Here is an 18740-nt window from a genome sequence, read left to right as displayed (position 1 = left end):
GTAGGGTAGGGTAGTGTAGCGTAGTGTAGTGTAGGGTAGTGTAGTGTAGCGTAGTGTAGTGTAGGGTAGTGTAGTGTAGCGTAGTGTAGTGTAGCGTAGTGTAGTGTAGGGTAGTGTAGTGTAGGGTAGTGTAGCATAGTGTAGTGTAGGGTAGGGTAGTGTAGGGTAGTGTAGTGTAGCGTAGTGTAGTGTAGGGTAGTGTAGTGTAGCGTAGTGTAGTGTAGCGTAGTGTAGTGTAGCGTAGTGTAGGGTAGTGTAGTGTAGGGTAGTGTAGGGTAGTGTAGGGTAGGGTAGTGTAAGGTAGCATAGTGTAGTGTAGCGTAGTGTAGTGTAGGGTAGGGTAGTGTAGGGTAGGGTAGTGTAGCGTAGTGTAGTGTAGGGTAGTGTAGTGTAGGGTAGTGTAGGGTAGGGTAGTGTAGGGTAGTGTAGTGTAGCGTAGTGTAGTGTAGGGTAGTGTAGTGTAGGGTAGTGTAGGGTAGGGTAGATTATTGTAGTGTATTGTAATGTAGCTTAGTGTAGGGTGGCATAGTGCAGTGTAGTATAGAGTAGTATAGTGTAGTGTAGAGTAGTGTCATGTAGGGTAATGTAGGGTAGGTTATTGTAGTGTATTGTAGTGTAGCTTAGTGTAGGGCAGCATAGTGCAGTGTAGAGTAGTGTAGGGTAGCATAGGGTAGGGTAGGGTATTGTAGTGTAGTACAGTGTAGAGTAGAGTAGGGTAGGGTAGAGTAGTGTGGTATAGTACAGTGTAGAGTAGAGTAGGGTAGGGTAGTGTGGTGTAGTGTAGTATAGAGTAGGGTAGGGTAGAGTAGTATAGTGTAGGGTAGTGTGGTGTAGGACAGTGTAGGGTAGTGTTGTATAAGGTAGTGTAGTGTAGTGTAGAATAGTGTAGGGTAGTGTTGTTTAAGGTAGTGTAGTGTAGTGTAGAATAGTGTAGGGTAGTGTTGTGTAAGGTAGTATAGGGTGGTGTAGTATAGTATGTGTTATGTGTATACATTCCAGAAAGACAATGCCTAATTGATAACTTTTAACTTTGCAAAAAAAAGTTAACCTCATACTGTGTGTCATCTTTGAAATTCATTTTATTTGCTGAATATTTATTGCCCGTATTCATCCATATTGTTGCATGTTGCTGTAATTGTCTCCATTTGGGCTGCTTTTATGTTCTGATTAAATCATATTTATGGATCCACTTTTCTATTAATGGACATTTGAAATGTCTCCAGGTTTTTGCTCCTCAGAACGGAGCTGCTGTTCAAGCATGTGCTGTTCAAGCACATTCTTGTATACATCTGCTGCTACACATTTGCACGTTTCTCTTTGGAGTGTTGTATTAGTTTCCCGGAGTTGTCATAACAAAGTAGTACAGACTGGCCGGGTGCAGTCGCTCATGCCTGTAATCCCAGCACTTTGGGAGGCCAAGGAGGGCGGATCACCCGAGGTCAGGAGTTTGAGGCCAGCCTGGCCAACATGGTGAAACTTCATCTCTACTAAAAATACAAAAAGTAGCCAGGCATGCTGGAAGGCACCTGTAATCCCAACTGCTCAGGAGGCTGAGGCAGGGGAATCGCTTGAATCCAGGAGGTGGAGGTTGCAGTGAGCCAAGATTGCACCATTGCACTCTAGCCTGGGCAACAGAGCAAAAAATCCATCTCGAAAAAAAAATTGTAACAAATAACGGTACCACACAAATGCAGGATAATATTAATAGGGGAAATGTTGTGTGTGGGGGGGGTGTGGATGAAAACTTTATTAGCTGCTCAAATATTCTGTAAAGGTAAAACTGTAAAAACAAAATTGTCTATTACAAAAAATTAGCCGGGCGCGTTGGCAGGAGAATTGCTTGAACCCGGGAGGCAGAGGTTGCAGTGAACCAATATCGTGCCACTGCCACTCCAACCTGGGCCACAGAGCCAGGCTCCATAAAAAAAAAAAAATTACATTACACTCAAAACTTGAATCTATTAAGTGACAAAATAAGCTCAATTAGCCACAGAATGGCAAAGATATTTATAACACATTTATCTGATAGAATACTAGTATCTCGAATATATCATTATAATAGCTAGATTAAAATATATACACCTGATTTTTAAAATAGAGAAAAATAAGAAGGCAGATCAGTGAGAAGGAAAGAAAAATGAAGAGAAGTTTAATCTCCTTAGAAATTCCCAAAACTGAAAAGCCCAGAGTTTAGTAAATATTGGGAAGTCTAATCACACCAAATGAAGATGAAGATGCACAGCAGGAATTTTCAGGCACTGCTGGCAAGAAAGTAAATTATTTCAATCATGTTGAAAATGATTTAAAACCCTAGAATGTCCACTCTTACATTCCAGGACGTTTATATACACAGAGACATGCACAAGAATGTTTAAAGTGATTTTTTTTTTTAGACAGGGTCTTGCTCTGTTGCCCAGGCCAAAGTTTCAGTGACATGAACTAAAGTAATATTATTTATAATTTTTTTAAAAATTAGAAATTACAAAAATTCCATCTACAGGAGAATAGATGAGAAGATTATTATATAGTATACAATGGAATTCTACATAGCAGTGAAAATGAACAAAATTGAAAGTGAATTAGCCAGCCATGGCGGGACACACCTGTAGTCCTGGCTACTCAGGACTCTGATGGGGGAGGATCCCATGAGTCCGGGAGGTGGAGGCTGCAGTGAGTGGTGACTGCACCACTGCACTCCAGCCTGGGCAACAGAGTGAGACCCTATCTCTATTAAAAAGAAATTGAGGTTGGGCGTGATGTCTCACGCCTGTAATCCTAGCACTTTGGGAGGGCAAGGCAGGCAGATCACCTGAGGTCAGAAGAATTGCTTGAATCCAGGAGGCAGAGATTACAGTGAGCCGAGATGGTGCCACTGCGCTCCAGCCTGGGCGACAGAGTGAGACTCTCTCAAAAAAGAAAATAAAAAAAAAGAAAAGAAGGAAGGAAGAAAGAGAGAAAGAAAGGGAGAAAGAAAGAGAAACAAAGAAAGGAGAAAAGGAAAGAAAGAAAAGAAAGAAATCGAAAGTAAAAAATGATGCATAAAGATATGTACAACATGATATCACTTATATAAAGCAGGCAAAACAGTGCTATATGTAGCTTAGAGATAAGAGGCAGCAAAGGATAAAGAAATGGCTGGTAATGATAAACTCCCAGCTCTCTCTGTCTCTGGATCACGTCCCTGAAGGAGGAAGAAAACAGGGGAGAGTGATAGGCAGACCTCCTTTCACAGCACAACTCTTGGGCATAGCAAACAGGACTGGATGGGGGCCCTGGAGTTAGGCACTGCAGCAGCTGTGAGGACACAGGGCTCCAGCCTCATGTCGTGGAGGTGCTGCTGGGCATGCAGGTGTCCATAGCAAGACTTCTACTATTTTGCACATCTTAAGTATCGCATGTTCTGTGTTTAAATCCTTAGTGCAGGAACTGGCAAACCATCATAATATTTTAGCTTAGGAGAGAAAAGGTCAGGCTTAAAGGTGAGAGCTAGGACTCCGATGGCAGGAGAGCAGAAGGACTGTGAGAGGAGAGCCTGGAAGCAGAGGTTCGCTAGGTGACAAAAGCCAGGGGTCAAGAGGATGCAGGTGTCACACCAGGCTGCAGCAGCAGGACCAGACAGGAAGAGGTGGCGAGCCGAGCCTGGCAACTATGCCAGTGATGTCACGGTGAGGCAGAAATTTAAAAATAAATATGCGTTTATTCACTCCAAGAAAAGTAACAGGCAAGGCAAGGGTTAAAAAGAAAAGGACAAGTTTTCTTCTGCCTAGCAAGCTCACTTCAAAGACAATTATAGGATAATACTGTTTAAGAAACCAAGGCCAAAGGAATGGGCTCCAGACACCACCCCCACCGCCACCCTCTTCCAGGGCAAAGTTGAAGGGAAAAAAAAAAGGGAAAAAGACAAATTCCTTTACTGCTACTCCTTTCCCTGGCTTCTTAGGCATAACTATGTTTTACAAATGTCTGTATTTAGCCAGTTCTTCTTTTTCTTTCAATGCAGTTACAAGCTACAAGCTATGCAAGGCCACAAGTTAAGTTATGCTATGCTATAGATTATGTGACCTACCATATGATTAACTGCTTTTGTTTGCTTCTGTAAATTTGCTTATAAAAACCCTGCTCAGTCTTTGTTCAATGCTCAGCTCTTTGGATATGAATCCACTAAGCTGGTGAGTATCTTAAATAAACAATCCTCCTGTTCTCCCTATCAGTCTCTCTAGTCCTCAGTTTCCCGCAACAGTGGTCCAGGCCAGCTGACTGATCACACAGATTCGCCAGGGAATCAAGGAGTGCCACCCAGGGAAGCAAGATGGTCGCTAGAAGAGAGGCAGATTGGATGGAGCAGGGAGTTTGGGTGTGACAGGATGACTGTGGTGTGGTGGTAGGACTTTGCTGCACGGATCCCCGGGTATTTGGAAATGTAGGTGTGGGGTGCACCGGAGGGCTCAGGACTGGAAGCGCACTTGGGGAGCCACAGATGCACTCCCAGAAGCACACCCAAAAGGAGGAGTGGGGGGCTTGGGCAGGCAGGAAGCTTGAGGAGCACCCACCCGCAGGGAAGGGGAAGGATAGCGCAGGAGCTTGAGGAGAGGACGCTGAGAGAGTCGTCTTCAGAGAAACACCCAGGGTGTGAGGTGCAGAACCCAGGCATGGCACAGCTGCATGGAAACCTGGGGCAAAGCGGCATGAGTGGCTGCCAGGAAGTCCGGAGGGCTCCACGGTGGGCAGACGCGTCTGTGATGAAGCCCACGGCAGGTGCAGGTGTGACCTGAGACCTGAGTCTCTAAGGAGAATTGAGGACGCCCCTGAGAAGGTTTTGAATCTGAAGATGCCATGGGAGTCTTGATGATGGGGCAAGCAGTCTGGGGGTGGGCGAGGAGAGCACACTCAGCATGCGTGCTGGTAGGAGGGGCTGAGGTGGGGAGTGATGGGGAAGAAGGTTGGGATGGTAGGGGGAGAGCAACACTCAGCATGCATGCTGGCTGGTGGGACTGAGGTCAGCAGGGACAGGAGGAGAAGGCTGGGATGGTCGGGGAGGAACAGCGCCTATTTTCCCATGTACCTTGGGCTCCAGATGAAGACTGGCCGGCAATAGGCTGGCTGTGTTGAGGATTGAAGCGGCTTGGAGAGCGCTGTCTTCTCTTTCGAGGTGGCTGCCCTCTGTGTACCCTACCTCCCCAGAAAGGGGCAGTTCCATGCTATCAGTGATCTGCATAAAGAAAGATGGCTGTAAGTATACTCGTGAATCATTAGTACGTTTTTATTTTTATTATAGCCAAGTGCGCTCTCCCGGCTGTGATCAAACGAGCAGACAGGAACACTCTGAACCCTAGAAATGGATGGGTTCCAGGGCCATTGACTTATAACCATCATTCAACATATTTTCTAAAAAAAAAAAAGTGCTTGATGTTTTATTGTTCAATCCTAGAAAAGTCATAGAATATTAAACTTTGTGATGAGCTCAGAAAGCAGCTAGTTCAACTTTCTCATTTTACAATTTGAGACCTAGACAGGTCACGTGATTTTTCCTGGGGTCACACGGCTTGACACTTGTGTTTTTCTGTGAAGTGAAAGGCTCTCAGCATCTTTCAGGAATCTATGGAAGAAAATATGTTGGAATTTTTAAGCTTCACAGAGCAGCCGTCACTCCCAAAGACATTGACTGCAATTGCTTCCAGCAATTTAAAGTAAGCATGGGTGGCTGGTACGGTGGCTTATGCATGTAATCCCGACACTTGGGAGGCTGAGGTGGGAGGATCGCTTGAGCCCTAAAGTTCAAGGCTGCAGTGAGCTATGGTCACTTCACTGCACTGCAGCCTGGACAACAGAATGAGATCTTGTCTCTAAAGTAAATAAATTAATGAAAGTAAAGTGATCGGGGGGAGTGGGTGTGTGGAAAGGAAATAGTCCATGCTGCGTCTTCCTGTCTCCCTGGGCAGGTGAAGTTAGTTGGCTGGTAGGGAGGCTCAGCTTGCACTAAACCTCTCATTTCTGGGAGTAATTGAACAGATGAGATTTTCCTGCCTCCAAATATAAGAATATTTATGTGTTTTATCTTTTCGGGAGAAAAATTATCTAACTTTGTATCCACCTCAGAATGACAACAACTTCTTTAATTTTCTGGAAGAATGAACTGAAGCCATTAGTCAGGGCTGAAGGCTAGGAGGCCTGGAAAATTGCTACAGGGTAACATTTCCATGGAACTACGTGTTCTTACTTATTTAAGTGGAAATACACACATAGATCATACTTCCAAATGGTAGTTTGTGTCACTGAAGTTTGTACTGTACACTGCCCCAGAATGTTTTATAGAAATGGAAACTCAAAAGATTTATTGAAAATATATAAGTTTGTTCAAAGTGGTTGAAAGAAAAAAAAGGTGTATTAAGTGCAATTAAACAACAGAAGTCTACTACATTTTATTTCACTAGGTGGGGAGGATGGCTGCAGAGCTTGGAAAAGGGTCTGTGTAGTTGTGTCAGAGGGGACATATTTAACTGTCCTCTCCAAAGAAGATGTGTTGCCTCTCCCCAGGAACCTGCAGGGTCCCATGGCGTACCTGTGCTCGGCAGTTTTTTTTATGGCCAAACAAGCTTCCCACCAACGTGAAGCTCTAAGCAATAAAATGAAAAGAGAACATCGCTGAATTGCTGATCTGTGTAAGAAGTGTGCTATACCTTCTAGTATGTTCTGAATGTAGACATTGTTCAAACAGATTGTTACTTCTGCCTCAGTCCTTGGTGCAGATGAATAAAGAAACGATGTCAAGGACCAGAGGCTGGAGAAGGGTGGTGCAGGATCCAGGTATAAACTCAAAAAACTGGAATCAGAGCTGGTGTGGGTAAAGATCATACAGAAAAAAAGCACTGGGCTGTGGATCTGAACATCTCTGGGAGCCCTAGGTGAGTGGATCACCTGAGGTTGCGAGTTCAAGGCCAGCTTGACCAACATGGAGAAATCCTATCTCTACTAAAAATACAAAATCAGCTGGGCGTGGTGGCGTGTGCCTGTAATCCCAGCTACTTGGGAGGCTGACGCAGCAGAGTTGCTTGAACCTGGGAGGCAGAGGTTGGGGTGAGCGGAGATCATTCCACTGCACTCCAGCTTGGGCAACAAGAGCGAAACTCTGTCTAAAAACAAAACAAAACACGGTTCAAACAGTTGGCTACATTTGATTGGCCAAAACAGGTGTAGGCTGTGGTCTGTTTACATCTCCACTTGCTACATAGTTCACAAGATGGACAGAGAAACCTTTAGGCTGAACTTAAAATATGTTAGGAGGCAGCTTTAGGCTCAACTTGATTCAGCAAACTTCAGGCCAGTGTCAGGATTTAGTTCAATTTGGAATCTGTGAAATTAAACAACTTTAGAGTGAACTCAAATTAAATCTACAGATCACAGTTTCCTGAACTACTAGGTATATTCTTCACCCTGCTCACCTGGTGTAAGAAAGTGCAGGGCCTCTAGAGGCCTTGAGTCTGCTTTTCCATCTCAACTCCAAGACTTACTGTGCTATTTTAGGCGAATATTTAACCTCTCTTAACAAACTTGTAAAATGAGAGTCATCTTACACTCTTCAAGGAATTGTGAGACAATGAGAAGAGATTAAACATGTAACAGGCCAGGCGCGGTGGCTCACACCTGTAATCCCAGCACTTTGGGAGGCCGAGGCATGCAGATTGCTTCAGGTCAGGAGTTCAAGACCAACCTGGCCAACATGGTGAAACTCCATCTCTACTAAAAACATGAAAATTAGCCAGGCGTGGTGGTGCATATCTGTAGTCCCAGCTACTTGGGAGGCTGAGGCAGGAGAATCACTTGAGCCTGGGAGGCAGAGGTTGCAGTGAACTGAGATTGTGCCACTGCACTCCATCCTGGACAACAGAGTGAGACTCTGTCTCAATAAACAACAACAACAACAACAACAACATGTAACAGTGTCTGGCAGCAAATGATGGATGCTAAACCTTTTTCTTTCTTCATTACCCTTGCATAGCTTGTATCCTATCTGCTGGTGTTTCATCCTTGGCAGCTGAGAACAAACCACCAACAAATCCAAAAGCCGAAACATTGTTTCTATGACTTGAAAACTGTGCCAATACTAAACTGTTCCAAAAGAGTAGAGAGAGAAATACTTCCCAATTCAGAGACCAGTGTTGCCCTGATACAAAGACCCAAAAAACATGTTCCAAGAAAGACAACAACAAGGCCAGGAACGGTGGCTCACGCCTGTAATCCCAGCACTTTGGGAGGCCGAGGCGGGCAGATCACAAGGTCAGGAGATCAAGACCATCCTGGCTATCACGGTGAAACCCCGTCTCTACTAAAAATACAAAAAACTAGCCGGGCGTGGTGGCGGGCACCTGTAGTCCCAGCTACTCAGGAGGCTGAGGCAGGAGAATGGCATGAACCCGGGAGGCAGAGGTTGCAGTGAGCCGAGATCATGCCCCAGCACTCCAGCCTGGGTGACAGAGCGAGACTCCAGCTCAAAAAAAAAAAAAAAAAAAGACAACAACAAAAGAGCAGGCTGAGAGCCCTCATGAATATAAATGCAAAACTTCTTAACACAATTTTAGCAAATCCAATCCAGCATTCATGCATGAAACACTCACAAACTAGGAGGAAAGGAAGGGCATGTCTTCAATAGGATAAAGGGCTTCTATATAAAAAAAAAAAACAAAAACAAAACACTATAGCTAGCATAATAATCAATGGTCAAAGACTAATTTTTCTCTCTAATAGCAGGAAAGCTCTTAGATAATAGCTTTCTTTCTTCCTTTCTTCCTTCCCTGCCTCCCTCCCTCCCTCCCTCTCTTTCTCTCTCTCTTTCTTTCCCTCCCTCCCTCCCTCCCTCCCTCCCTTCCTTCCTTCCTTCCTTCCTTCCTTCCTTCCTTCCTTCCTTCTTTCCTGGAGTCTCACTGTTTTGCCCAGGCTGGAGTGCAGTGGCACGTGATCTCAGCTCACTGCAACCTCTGCTTCCAAGGGTTCAAGCGATTCTCCTGGCTCAGCCTCCCAAGTAACTGGGATTACAGGCATGTGCCACCACACCTGGCCAGAAAACACATTTCTTTAGCTGAAAAATCCTTTTGGAATCAACAAAAAAGCTACAACAATTTATAAACGAGTTTAGTAAGCTTACAGGATACAGAGCCAATCTTTAAAAAACAACGATAAATTTGAAACTACATAAACAATATATTTTAACATAATATCAAAAATATGAAACATTTAGTCATGTATTTTGCAAAATATGGACAATATCTGAACATTGCAAATTGCAGAATATCACTGGGAGAAATTAAAGGAAACTTGAGTAGATGGAGAGATATACTGTGTTCATAGGTTGGATAACTCAGTCTTACTGAAGTATGAATTTCACCCTATCTGCAGTTCAAAGGAACGAGTATTAATTCATACAACATGGATAAATCTGAAGATAACTATTCAAAGCGAAAGAAGCCAAACAGAAAAGAAGATTTAGTGTATAATTCCATTCACTAAAAATGCTAGAAAATGAAATCTAATCTGTAGTGACTGATAAAAGATCAGTAATTGCCTGGGAATTGGGGAGCAGGGAGTAGAAAGAGTACAAAGGAGAACAAGAAGATGTTTAGGAGTGACAGGATATGTTCACGCATTGGTTGTAATGAAAGTTTCACATCTACACACATGTCAAAACCTATCAAACTCTACCCTTTAATATGTGCAGTTTCACATAGGTCAATTATATCTCATAAAAGCTATTAAAATGAGGCATAACAAAAATGTAAGACATGAACCCTTATTAAATCCTTGGAAAAATAAGACATTTTAGGGACAATCAAGCCAATGTGAATGCGGAGTAGGTATTAAATGATGTTAGGAGATGATTGGTACTTAGGCATAATGACGGAATTCTGGATTTGTAAAAAAATGCCAGTATTCTTAGAAGCTTCTTTTCCACTGAAGTACTTAGGAGTCAAATGTCATGTCTGCAACTTATTTTGAATCTTTTAGCAAAATAATCTATAGAAAAATAGATAAAACAAATATAGCAAAAATATTAACAACTGATAAATAACAGTTCATTATACTATTATTTCAACTTTTTGTGTATGTTTGTTAATTTTAGAATTAAAAAATTGAAAAATATTGACCAAGCACATTTGAAAAAGAACCAAATTACAAAGACAAAAAATAATTAAATTATCAAAGCAAATGGAGAGGTTTAACGGAAGACGTAGATGAAGATAAAATTGGTGAAGTACAAAATAAATCTAATAAAATTACCCAGAATGCAGTATAGAGAGAAAAAGAGATAGAAAATATGAAAAAAAAGTTAAGAAACTTGGGGAATGCAATGACAGGGCCTATCACATGGGTGTTGGAATTTCAGAGAAAAGAGAAAGAATAAGGCTAAGATTATATTTGTAGAAATATTTCTAAGAATAATTCCTCAGAAATAATTCCTGAGAGACCGAGTGCGGTGACTGTCGCCTGTAATTCCAGCACTTTGGGAGGCGGAGGCGGGTGGATTACCTGAGGTCGGGAGTTCGAGACCAACCTTAACCTGACCAACATGGTGAAACCCCGTCTCTACTAAAATACAAAATTTAGCTGGGCGTAGTGGCGGGCACCTGTAATCCTAGCTAATCGGGAGGCTGAGGCAGGAGAATCACTTGAGCTCAGGAGGCGGAGGTTGCAGTGAGCCAAGATCACGCCACTACACTCCAGCCTGGACAACAGAGTGAGACTCTGTCTCAAAAATGATGATGATAATAATAATAATAATTATATTTATTATAATTATATACAAATAATATATAAATATATAAAAATATAAATATATAAAATATACATAAATAAAAATATCTATTATAATTATAATGTATTATAATTATTATAATTCCTGAGAATTTCTAATGAATAAGTAAATGGAATAAATGAATCCACACTTAGGCACACCATAATGAATTATCAAGCACCAACAACTAAGAGAAGCCTCCAAAGCAGCCAGTGAAGAAGATGGAGATGTTCAAATGAACAAAGATCTATTTTCATCACCCACAACAGAGGCAGAGCTAAAAATGGAATATTGTTAGTGGCCTGAAAGAAAATAATTGTGTACCTAAAATACTATAAGTAGAAAAAAGATATATTTAATATTTAGAGTGTCGGGCGCGGTGGCTCATGCCTGTAATCCTAGCACTTTGGGAGGTCAAGGTGAGTGGGTCACCTGAGGTTACGAGTTCAAGACCAGCCTGACCAACATGGTGAAACCCCATCTCTACTAAAAGTACAAAAAAAAATTAGCTGGGCATGTGGTGCGTGCCTGTAATCCCAGGTACTTGGGAGGCTGAGGCAGTAGAATCACTTGAATACAGGAGGCGGAGGCTGCGGTGAGCTGAGATATTGCACTCCAGCCTGGACAACAAGAGCAAAACTCCGTCTCCAAAAAAAAAAAAAAAAAAAAAGAATGAGAGCAAAATACGGGTGCAATGGCTCACGCCTGTAATCCCAGCACTTTGGGAGGCAGGGAGCTTGAACTCAAGAGTTCAGGAGCAGCCTGGGTAACATAGTGAGACCTTGTCTCTAATAAAATTTTTAAAATGTTAGCTGGGCATGGCAGTGCATGCCTGTAGTTCCAGCTACTCGGGAGGCTGAGGTGGGAGGATCATTTGAGCCCAGGAGATGGAGGATACCATGACCTATGATTGCGCCACTGCACTCCAACTTGGGCAACAGAGTGAGATCTAGTCTAAAAAAAAAAAAAAAAAAAGAATTAGGGTAAGATAAAGAGATTTTCAGGTAAACAAAATGAGTGTTTGCCACTAGACATCCTCACTAAGAAAATTTGTAAAGAATATACCTGTAAATCAGGCAGAAGGAATATGATGCCAGATGAAGGTCAGACACACAAAAATGTGAGGATGAAAAACTGACCAGTACGTAGATCTAAACAAACAAACAAACAAAACAAATTAAACTAAATAAAATAATCCCTTCTGCAGTTTCTTTTTATGTATTTATTTTTTAGGGGCCATGCTAGTCTTCTCTGTGTCGTTCCAATTTTAGGTGAATGCAAAAGTAATTGTGGTTTTTTTTGTTTTTTTTTTTTTGAGACGGAGTCTCGCTCTGTCGCCCAGGCTGGAGTGCAGTGGCTGGATCTCCGCTCACTGCAAGCTCCACCTCCCGGGTTCCCGCCATTCTCCTGCCTCAGCCTACCCAGTAGCTGGGACTACAGGCGCCCGCCACCTCGCCCGGCTAGTTTTTTTGTATTTTTTAGTAGAGATGGGGTTTCACCGTGTTAGCCAGGATGGTCTCGATCTCCTGACCTCGTGATCCGCCCGTCTCCCAAAGTGCTGGGATTACAGGCTTGAGCCACCGCGCCCGGCCTGTAATTGTGGTTTTTGCACTATTGGAATTTGCTGTTTGATACTGGAATATGTTCTTAAATAAACATGATGTTATACATCATTAATGGGCATTTATTGCTTTATGTTTTTTTGCTAATGACTTATTACTTGCTGTTTATTTTCTGTTTATTTTAGACTATGGAAATAATGTTAGACAAAAAGCAAATTCGAGCAATTTTCTTATTTGAGGTCAAAATGCAGAAGAGACAACTGGCAACACCAACAACGCGTTTGGCCCAGGAACTGCTAGGGCACACACAGCGGTGGTTCGAGAAGTTTTGCAAATAGAGGCCGGCCGTCGGAAGTTGACAGTGATCAGTTGACGGCAATCATCAAAGCTGATCCTCTTACAGCTACAGGAGACGTTGCTGACAGCTCAGCGTTGACCATTCAATGGTCGTCTGGCATTTGAAGCAAATTGGAAAGGTAAAAAGTCTTAATAAGTTGGTGCCTCATGAGCTGAGCAAAAATTTTTTAAAATCATCATTTTGAAGTGTCATCTCTTATTCTACATAACAACAGCAAACCATTTCTCAATTGTATTGTGATGTGCAATGAAAAGTGGATTTTACGGGCCAGAGCAGTGGCTCATGACTATAATCTCAGCACTTAGGGAGTTTGAGGCGGGAGGATAACTTGAGGTCAGGAGTTCAAGACCAGCCTAGCCAACACGACGAAACCCCATCTCTAAAAACATTAGCTGGGTGTGATGGGGGGGCCCTGTAGTCCCAGCTACTCGGGAGGCTGAGGCAGGAAACTGCTTGAACCCGCGAGGCAGAGGTTGCAGTGAGCCGAGATCGCGCCACAGCACTCCAGCCTGAGCGACAGAGCAAGGCTCAACACCCTGCCTCCCCTGCCCCCCTAAAAAACAAAGAAAGAAAAAAGAAAGCACAGCCCTCTGTTGAGGCCTCTGGGCGATCCAGTAGGATGGGTCTGGGCGCGGACTGCCTGGGGACCACGCAGGACCGTGACAGGTGCAGTCGGACCGTGACAGGTGCAGTCTTGACACTGGCTTTGAGAGCAGCTGAGGGCCTGGGCGAAGAAGGGGCTGCAGGTGTAGGAGTCAGGCCGGCCCCGGGGAAGTGCGCACCGGTGTGCGGGCGTCATTCAGGGCCCTGACGGAGCTACGGGGAGAATTTAGCCCTGGATCCGCTCTGGGGTGTGGGATGGCGGGATGGGGTGCCTTGCCCGGACCAGGGCGAGCAGGGTGCGGGGCTCCTGGAGGCTAGCAGGATGAAGGTCGTTTTTAGGATGAGTGAGGCTTGCAGGTTCCCTGCTTTCAACCCGGAGGGAACCCGGGTCCACGTGGCAGTGGGATTGGGGGTGTGACCTGCAGCCCACGGAAGGGGCGCTAAGGCGCGCGGCCGCGAGGGGCAGGGGCGCCCACGGGGGCGCGCGGCTCGTGTTATTAGGGAGGCTGTCCAGGGCGTCGTGCCCCGGCCGGGCGCCAGGTGGCGGCAGAGGCCGGTGCGGCGCAGCTTCCTCGGCAGCCAGACAGCGGTCCCCAGGGTCGGAGGCTGGGGCGGGGCTGGAGCAGAGCGGGAGAGAGGAGGGCAGCCAACAAAAGAGCATCCGCGAACGCCCGAACGCCTGAACGTGGGTGGCGAGTTGTATTTTAGGATATGTTAAAAAGTTAGGAATATTAAATAATTGGCTCTTGGCCGGGAGCCGTGGCTCACATGTGTTATCACAGCACTTTAGGAGGCCGAGGTGGGCGGATCACCTGAGGTCGGGAGTTCGAGACCAGCCAGGCCAACATGGCGAAACCCTGTCTCTACTAAAAATACAAAAACTAGCTGGACATGGTGGTGCGCGCCTGTAGTCCCAGCTACTAGGGGGGCTGAGGCAGGAGACTCCGTCTCAAAAAATAAATAAATAAATAAATAAATAGCCACTTAATCCCAGACTGAAACCCTCTTTTCAGACTCTACATTAAGAGCTTAAAGAACTTAGTCCCAGGCAGGCAGGTCACTTGAGGTCAGGAGTTTGAGACCATCCCGGGCAACATGGAAAAACCTTGTCTCTACTAAAAATACCAAAATTAGCCAGGCTTGGTGGTGTGAGTAATCCCAGCTACTCAGGAGACTGAGGCAGGAGAATCACTTGAACCCGGGAGGCAGAGGTTGCAGGGAGCTGAAATCAGGCTGCTGCACTCCAGCCTGAGCGACAGAGCAAGACTCTGTCTCAAAAAAATAAAATAAAATAAAATAAAATAAAGAGCTTAAAGAACTTAAGAAAACACCAAATACTTCCGAGGTGCCAGTGGCAATGTAGTAATTAATGAGGATACTCAGGAGGATACTCAATTGCCAATGTAAAAATAATTAATTTCCAAAAGTCTATTTCAGTGAAGGAAACATTTGTCTTTAAGGGAAACATCAATGAAAATTATGTTTATGGCCAAAATTAGCCCTTTCTGCAAGCTTCATTTAAAAAATTGTGGGCATAATGACCATTTTACACAAAATAACTCTGTGGAAAGCTTTTTGAAATAAGCTTCTATTGAAATAAAACACCAATTAATTACCCATTTAACTTATTAAATGAGAACTATAGGGTGCTAATTTTTAAATATTTTTAAAAATTGCTTTTAAATAATATCTTTTCTTTGGGACTTGAGAACGTGTATAGCTAAGATGAACAGATGGAACAAAGATTTTAATTACTTATTTTATTATTTACCTATATATTCTGTATCAGTTAATTTCATTGCTCAAATTATTAATGTCTAATATGCCACTTGAAGCATTCGCATTCTGAAAATGATGTAGGTTGGCCGAAAGTATTATATACTAGGATACAGCGCGGTTTGGGAGTGTCTCTTGCCTGTCCAGGAAGGTGCAGGTATCTGACTGTAAATGTAGGAGAATTCAGTTCAATATAAATAGTTTAGTTTCCTGTTATATTAGGATAGGCAGTTAAACTTATGTTTTTGCCTTAGACAGATTATCATTATCCGTCAGTCCTACAGTTTAGGTTTTGACATAGCTCTTTAAGTACAAATGGAGAATACATCCCCAGTAGCACTGCAGTCTTCATTCACACCACTGAGTTTCGGTGCCATCAGGGGCTTTGAAGTCAGTGCCATGGAGCACACAGATGGAGGATGAATGAAAGGCACAGAAAAGTCCTCAGGTAGAAATAGGGGGAGCAGAAAAGCAGACAGACACCAGAGGGCGCAAGAGGAAAGTGGCATCAGAGTCATGGAAGAGGAGGCGGGCTGGGTGAAGGAAGACAGTGAAGCGGGCACTCTGAAAACCCCATCCGAATCTTTCAGTGTAAGTAGGCACCACCCACATCATGTTGTCATTGCAAGCAGGTTCCTTCCATATGTCCGGAAAGGCTCTCGATGGTAGCTTACATCTCTCTGACACTTGATGGCTTTCTTAAGGTATTTAGGTCCATTTACTAAAAATGACTCATCACTTGTTAATTAAATAAGAATGTTTATACAGTTTTTTCATTTTAATTGCAAACATAGGAGATAAAGAAAATAGGTGCTTGTGGCCGGGCATGGTGACTCACGCCTGTAATCCCTGCACTTTGCGAGACCGAGGCGGGCGGATCACCTGAGGTCAGGAATTCGAGACCAGTCTGGCCAACATGGTGAAACCCTGTCTCTGCTAAAAATACAAACATTAGCCAGGCATGGTGGCGGGCGCCTATAATCCCAGCTACTTGGGAGATTGAGGTGGGAGAATCGCTTGAACCCGGGAGGCGGAGGTTGTAGTGAGCTGAGATTGTGCCACTGCACTCCAGCCTGGGCGACAGAGCGAGACTCCGTCTCAAAAAAAGAAAAAGGAAAAAAAAAAAAGAATAAAGGTGCTTGGTCACCTGTACTTTGTGCATGTCAAGTGACATCGAAAACCAAATCTGTAGGCTGGGCGTGGTGGCTCACGTCTGTAATCCCAGCACTTTGGGAGGCCGAGGCGGGCGGATCACCTGAGGTCGGGAGTCAAGACCAGCCTGATCAACATAGAGAAATCCCGTCTCTATTAAAAATACAAAATTAGCCCAGCATGGTGGCGCATGCCTGTAATCCCAGTTACTCGGGGGGCTGAGGCAGGAGAATCGCTTGAACCCGGGAGGCAGAGGTTGCAGTGAGCCGAGATCGCGCCATTGCACTACAGCCTGGGCATCAAGAGTAAAATTCCATCTCAAAAAAAAAAAAAAAAAGAAAAGAAAACCAAATCTGCAGACGAACTTGAGTGCCTGTGTAACAGGTTGTGTTGTGGACTTGTGTTGTTCATATGCCCTTTATGCAAATTATCTAGCAAAATAGAGCTTTTTGAATCGTGTTTTCCATTTACTATTTCATAAGACATAGTGTGTATCTATATTTAAAAGTTAAGAACAGCTGAAAAATGTATTTTCATTTTACAAGAATGACTTCAATTTAGTTAGCTTTTATTCACCGAAACCTATAATGTTCTGTGTGTCACAATAAAACAAACAGACTGTGCCAACGTGAATCCACTTTTACTGAGGATGAGGGTCATTCATGGACCTAGAGGATATAATAGCCAACGTGTTCTCCACAAGGACAAACATACAGATGCCTTCGAAATGTGATGCAAAAGTGCAGACTGCTGCCTCCTACTGATGAACAGGAAATGAGTGAGATGCTATGAGTCACTAATAGTGAAACTAGTTAGTCGACAACTCCAAGGGCCTACTTCATGCGTGGACGAGATCCACCAAGGATGGTTTGGCACGTGAGGGCTTTAGTTGAAAGAGAGGAGAGGTGGACCAGAGACAGCTAGAGCAGCAGGCAGTTCCCGAGTGCTGCAAAGGGGGATTCATCCCACCAGGAGAACGTCTATTAGGGAATTCGGACCAAGTCCTGGGAAGGAATCCACAAAGAAGTCTCCCAGAGCAAGGAGGAAGGGGAAGGGAGAGGCAGCTGGGAAAATGCGAGACACACCCATTCACCCCTTCCCCAAAACCTTGGCTTACACACTTGTCAGAGCCTCCCGTGGCTCAGGGAAGTCTTAGCGGAGCCCTAGGAAACATCACACATTTCACTTTCATCTGTGCACCAGTTAGCTACACTCCGGCTTCCAGATCATCTTTTTTTTTTTTTCCTTTAGAAGGAGTCTTGCTCTGTAGCCCAGGCTGGAGTGTAGTGGCCTGGTCCTGGCTCACTGCAACCTCAGCCTCCCAGGTACAAGTGATTCTCCCACCTCATCCTCCTGAGTAGCAGGGACTACAGGTGTGCACCATCACGCCCAGCTAATTTTTGCATTTTTAGTAGAGACAGGGGTTTCACCATGTTGGCCAGGCTGGTCTTGAACTCCTGACCTCATGATCTGCCCGCCTCAGCCTCCCAAAGTGCTGGGATTAAAGGCGTGAGCCACTACGCCTGGCCAACAGGTGTTTCTTAAAAGCAGAAGCAGAGAGAGGGCAGGAGAGAACACAAACAGGAGGGGAGGGACGTCTTCCGGCCACTGGACTCTCTTCTCAGGAAAGAATGAGGCCTGAGGTGGACACAGGGCCCTCTGGGTGTGTAACAGGCCCAGGGAGGCCTCACCAGCCTCCATTGCTTGTCCATAAACAAAGCGTAACATTACGTATAAAAACAAACATCATCACAAGATAGGCCAGGCAGCCCGTTGCGACAGCAGCCTTGTGACTACTGGATGTGTGTGGGTTGACCTCAGTAAGGTAGGTGCCCTTCTCTGCAGGCCTGTCCAGACAGCTCCAAGCCATGCTGCTCTGGACCAGGCCTGCAGTTCCACCAAGCGGCCCCCTTGTGGGTGCCTTCAGGAACCTCCTCTGACTCAGCACCTCAACCTCCTCTGCCGCCCCGCCTGGGGCGGTCATGTGCACACACCCAGGATCTGCCCAGGGCCCTCTCTGCTCAGCCCACAGATACTGCTTCGTTCCCTGGCTGACTGGCTGCACCTCCAGGTAAAGCAATGATCTCAGGCCCCAGCCAGGTCATTCTTCATGGGGCTGTTCTGTGTACTATAGGAGGTTTAGCAGCACCACTGATCTCTACCCACATGTTGGTAGCGCCTCCTCTCAGTGTGACAACCAAAAATGTCTCCAGACATCACCAAATGTCCTGAGAGGCGAAATCCCCCTGAGTTAAGAACCACTGAGTGCAATCTGAGAAAAGCCGAGTGTACTAAGGAACGCCTGGAAAATCGCTGAGCGACCTCGGCCTGCCTCTCCATTGCTCAAGACGTTCATGTTCCCCAAATTTGATGTCTCCTTTGCACAAAAGCCTAATCCTGACTTCTCTTTGTTCAGGCTCCAAGCAGAGTAGCCCTTCAGGTTAACCCTAAAAATATGAATGAAAGTGTAATAATGTATTAAAATTCAGTTTAACTTTCAACAGAT

At 44.6% G+C, this 18740-nt stretch overlaps 1 long non-coding RNA gene and 1 other non-coding gene across 2 annotated transcripts in view; both read right to left on the bottom strand.

Moving 5' to 3' along the window:
- Positions 1 to 256: 256 nt before the first annotated feature.
- Positions 257 to 18740, bottom strand: part of LOC105489302 (uncharacterized) — a 34223-nt gene continuing 15739 nt past the window's right edge. Inside the window, exons 2-3 of the long non-coding RNA XR_011617336.1 lie at positions 5063 to 5209; positions 257 to 4781 (exon numbers count right to left, since the gene is read on the bottom strand). This is a non-coding gene — a long non-coding RNA (uncharacterized lncRNA). The remainder of the gene's footprint in view (positions 4782 to 5062; positions 5210 to 18740) is intronic.
- Positions 11971 to 12075, bottom strand: LOC112427967 (U6 spliceosomal RNA). The gene has a single exon (XR_003019755.1). It is a non-coding gene; the product is annotated as a U6 spliceosomal RNA (small nuclear RNA).

Source organism: Macaca nemestrina, chromosome 19 (genome assembly GCF_043159975.1).
Source record: "Macaca nemestrina isolate mMacNem1 chromosome 19, mMacNem.hap1, whole genome shotgun sequence".
In the NCBI taxonomy this organism is placed as follows: Eukaryota; Metazoa; Chordata; class Mammalia; order Primates; family Cercopithecidae; genus Macaca; species Macaca nemestrina.
The sequence above is the reverse complement of the archived record's forward strand: the minus strand, read 5'-3'. Positions and strand labels throughout refer to the sequence as shown.